General features: G+C 31.4%; 1 long non-coding RNA gene across 3 annotated transcripts; it reads left to right on the top strand.

Annotated features, from left to right (window-relative positions):
- Positions 1 to 283: 283 nt before the first annotated feature.
- LOC131602982 (uncharacterized) lies at positions 284 to 3698 on the top strand. Of its 3 annotated transcripts, none has more exons than XR_009284212.1 (3): positions 284 to 1762; positions 2324 to 2964; positions 3062 to 3698. It is a non-coding gene; the product is annotated as an uncharacterized LOC131602982 (long non-coding RNA). The 3 variants fall into 3 exon arrangements; XR_009284211.1 differs by having other exon boundaries at positions 284 to 2511; positions 2704 to 2964; XR_009284210.1 differs by having other exon boundaries at positions 284 to 2964.
- Positions 3699 to 4740: the final 1042 nt, after the last annotated feature.

Here is a 4740-nt window from a genome sequence, read left to right as displayed (position 1 = left end):
AGATGGAGGAACTCAAAAATTGTATTGAAGGAGGGTTTTGGAGGGTTTTGAAGGGCTTAATAAATTTTTCAAATATCTTTTAGGTTATTATAATATTTTGAAATTAAAAATTTAGTAATGATAATGACTCTTTTATCATTCTTAACAAAATCATTTTTTCAAAAATGTCAAATATTTTCCTATATTTTTTTTAAAATTTTGTTTTTGGAAGTCTTTCCCTCCCTTCCCCTCCAAACTCCCAAAACCTTAGTGTATATAAGGAGAGTACCTAGAGCAACAGCAATCATAAATAAATTTCTAAAAATAATGTTAGTTAAAATACTTTTGCCAAACGAGATTCGTGAATCGCCGGCGTTGAATTAAACAACCATGGCGGCGACATCTCAGGCTCAGTTCTCCTGCTTCTCCGCTGTTCATCGCAGCTTACAAATCAAGCAACGCCGCTCGCTTCCTCTCGCCACTCCAAGGTCCTCTTTTCACTCTTCGCTTCTCAAAATTTTCTCTGTATTTTCTCTGCTTTTTGTTCAATGAAATTCTCATTGATCACGGTTCAGTAATTCAGTTCCTTTGTGACTTACTAGGGTTTTTGTTTATATCCAATTAGATTCATCAACTACATCAACGCTTTCAATTATCATAGATCTATCTATTACAATGATTCCTAGGTTAAAGAAACTTCCAAATTGAAAATCTGAATTCTTGTCTATTTTTTTCTGAATGAGTAGCTGGTATTAGAATGAAAATTTGTTATCTCTTAGTAAGATTATTTTTTAATTTGAGGTTCTGAATTTGTTGTTTTTAGTTGATGGATTTGAATCATTATTAGGTTTTCCTTTGAAATCTTACAAGACTCAAGGTATAGTTTTAGGAGGTCTTGCCACTCAATTCTCCAACGCAAGACCAGGGCCGGCCCAATACATCTTGAGGCCTAAGGCGAAAATTTAAGTTAAATTTTTTTAATATAATAAAAATATTTTTTTTAGATTAATATATTTTAGATTTTAGATTTTTTAGGATGTAAAATCAATAAATTATATTTTATTTTCAATTGATAATACAATCAACACATCTAAGCACACTTGTTCACATTTAAAAAAAATCTTAATTGAAAAAGTATTAGCAAAACTCTCTTAAAAAACTTAAATTTCAAGTATTCATTTATATTAGAGAACTTAAAAGTGCAAGGCGGGCTACGGCAAAGGATCCAAAAGTTTTCACGGGTAAATTGTTGGCTAAAAAAGGCCTAAAAATATTAATTATAATTAAATAATAATAAAATATGGCCTATAAATTTTCTACAGTTATACCATCGTAAATTTACATAGGGTCTCGAGAAATATAAAACGACTTTAATTTTTAAATTAACCAATTATAAAATACATATCCTAAATAATTGTTAATATTATAAATTTTTAATTAGTGTTATTATTTAATTTAATTAATTAAAAAGGTTTTGTTTTAAAAAAATCAATTAACTAATACTACCTCCGTTCCTTTTTATAAGAGACAATTCATTTTTTCGGTTCATTCAATAACTAATGTATTTGGTCTATTTATAGACTAGATACATTGATTATTCAATGAATCTAAAAATTGAATTGTCTCTTATAAAAAGGAACAGAGGTAGTAGTATATAAATATAAAAAATGAGGCCCTAGGCAGTAGCCTTGGTGGCCTACCCCTAGGGCCGGCCCTGCGCAAGACGACTAATTGCAGTTGTATCGGATGATTGTGTTTGTTTTGTGCTACTACTAAGTACTAGGTTACTGTTACTTTCCCTAACCCTATGTTTGGTTTGGTTTCATGTTTGAGGCGGCTAGAATTGATTCTGGAGGTGTAAAATTGATTTGACATGTTTAATTGATTTTGAGTATAATTGATTTTTTTTTTCCAAATTGATTCTATTTTGAAGTTATAATTTGTAGGTTTTGAGTCTAAGTGTGAGTTTAATAATGAAATTCATTGTTCAGAACTTTTATTTAAATACATTCAAATACAAACCACTTTAGAGTTAACTAACTTTTAAGTAAAAGCAATTTTACAAAATCAATTTTTATTGTTAGAGAACCAAACATGTATTAAAATTTACTGTTATTGTATATTGGGATACCAACTTAGGATGAGTAGCTTGTGACCATCACACTTATTTAAATTATTAGAATTACACAATTCTGTACATGTCCGATATAATCATTCTGCTTGGCATGTAACAATATAAAATTATATGGTCAGATTTTGTTGACTTTGTAATGCAATTTGTTCTCTGGTGTATATAATCTGGTGTATATAATATGATTCTCGTCTTTGCTTATGCTTTTTGCAGCATGGGTAGAAACACTTTCTGCAGTTGTCTTGATCTTTCTAATAATTTAAATAAGTGCGAAGATGAAGCCTTGAATATACTTGGATAGATAGTTGTGTATGATGCTGTAAATTCCCGCAAGTGGAGTTCAGAGGGTCCATTCACCCATTATTGGAGAAAAGTTATTGTGTACTAGGATACCAACTTAGGTTGAGTAGCTTGCGACCATCACACTTATTTAAATTATTTGAATTATACAATTTTGTGCATGTCCGATATAATCAATCTGCTTGGCATGTCACAATATAAAATTATATGGTCAGATTTTGTTGACTTTGTAATGCAATTTGTTCTCCTGGTGTATGTAATCTGATTCCCGTCTTTGCATATGTTTTTTGCAGCATGGGTAGAAGCACTCTCTGCAGTTGTCTTGATCTTTCTGTTCTTGTTGCAAAAATATGGAACACCCCGTGTCAGTTTCCTCTTTTCTCCAATAATGGGTGCATGGACCCTCTGTACTCCACTTGTGGGAATTTACAACATCATATGCAACTATCCAAATATATTCAAGGCTTTATCTTCGCACTACACTGTCCAGTTCTTTTTGAAGAATAGAAAATCTGGGTGGTTTTTACTTGGTGGTATTGTCCTTTGCGTTACAGGTATGTATCTTACTGTTATTATTCTTATCCACCTTTCTTTGCAAATTATCACTGAAGGAGACTGGTATTACGATTCTTACGCAGATTATCTTCGCAGATTATCTTGACGGAATTATGGAAGTATTCATGGATGATTTCTCGATATGTGGATTCGATTTGACACAGAATAATATGATTATCTTAACAAAAGGGACAGTACCATTAAGTGATTTCTCGTAATCTGTCTTTCTCGATTTGACACAGGATATTATGATTCCTTCAGTGATAATTTGCAAAGAAAGGTGGATAAGAATACTAACAGTAAGATACATACAGATAAAGCCACCCAGATTTTCTATTCCTTAAAAAGAACTGGACAATGTAGTGCAAAGATATAGCCTTGAATATACTTAGATAGTTGTGTATGATGTTGTAAATTTTCACAAGTGGAGTACACAGGGTCCATGCACCCATTATCGGAGAAAAGAGGAAACTGACACGGGGTGTACTATGTTTTTGCAACAAAAACAAAAAGATCAAGACAATTGCAGAGAGTGTTTATACTCATGCTGCAAAAAGCATATGCAAAGACGGGAATTATATTACATACACCAGGAGAACAAATTGCATTACAAAGTCAACAAAATCTGACCATATAATTTTATATTGTAACATGCCAAGCAGATTGATTATATTGGACATGAACAAAATTGTGTAATTCTAATAATTTAAATAAGTGTGATGGTCACAAGCTACTCAACCTAAGTTGGTATCCCAGTACAGAATAACTTTTCTTCAATAATGGACTCTATAAATAGTCGATCAAAGTAATATAAAAGACTGTCGAACCACATAGATCAATCGTCAATCTATCAACTCTATTATTAAGGTGCTTATATAAGGCGGATTGATTCATTTGAAAGTGTATAATGCAAAGGAAATAAATAGATAAAGTAAATTGAGATAAGAGAAGGGCTCGGATGTCAATCACATCAGTCAGATAATATTTCAATTGTATCTAAATAGAACTGCTTATGGGGCAATATTTTTTACTCTTGAAAGGAAACAATTTAACGGGAACTTGTCGCTTTCGTAGACTAAGAACCGAGTTTACCCTCTAATCAAACCCGTTTATCGTCATTTATAAAAAGTGCTCTAAGTGTTAAAATAGCAAGCCTATTTTTAAAAAATTAGTTTCTTAACTTAGTAAAAAAGTGGTTTTAACTTGGAATGATTGACTTAAAAGAGATTCATGGCTTTCGCTCAAGAATCGGATTTCAAACCTATAAACGCGTTCGAAAACAGTTTCAAAATCGTTTTTTAATAGTGTCAAAGATCCTAATTAACTAATCAAAACGCTTTCTCCCTTTTTGAACGGTTATAAGCTAACCAAGTTTAATCTTTCAAATGGACGGCTTTCGATCTTATCCAAAACTAGTAAGTACAGAAAATATGTGTTAAAAGTTAAAACAACCCCTAAAGTGTTTCTATTGATATGGTGATTGAAATGTTATCATGACAATGATCCTTACATTCTAACCTTTAAATATTTAGCCAAACATGAAAATAAAAGAGAGGATATTAAAGTCGATCAAAATAAACATAACAAAAAAGACAAGTCAAGGTTGTAAAACAATTTAAAACAGGTGTAAGACTAAACGATTAGATAAAGTAAAACTTAAATAGGAACCTGCTCCAAACCCAATTCTTTTAATCTTGTACAATTGGAAAGTAAATGTGCTTGAAGTTAAATGGCGGCAAGATTGTAAATAAAATGCTCCATTCTAATCATAATTC

The sequence above is a fragment of the Vicia villosa genome, linkage group LG5, assembly GCF_029867415.1.
Source record: "Vicia villosa cultivar HV-30 ecotype Madison, WI linkage group LG5, Vvil1.0, whole genome shotgun sequence".
NCBI classification, from domain to species: domain Eukaryota; kingdom Viridiplantae; phylum Streptophyta; class Magnoliopsida; order Fabales; family Fabaceae; genus Vicia; species Vicia villosa.
The sequence above is the reverse complement of the archived record's forward strand: the minus strand, read 5'-3'. Positions and strand labels throughout refer to the sequence as shown.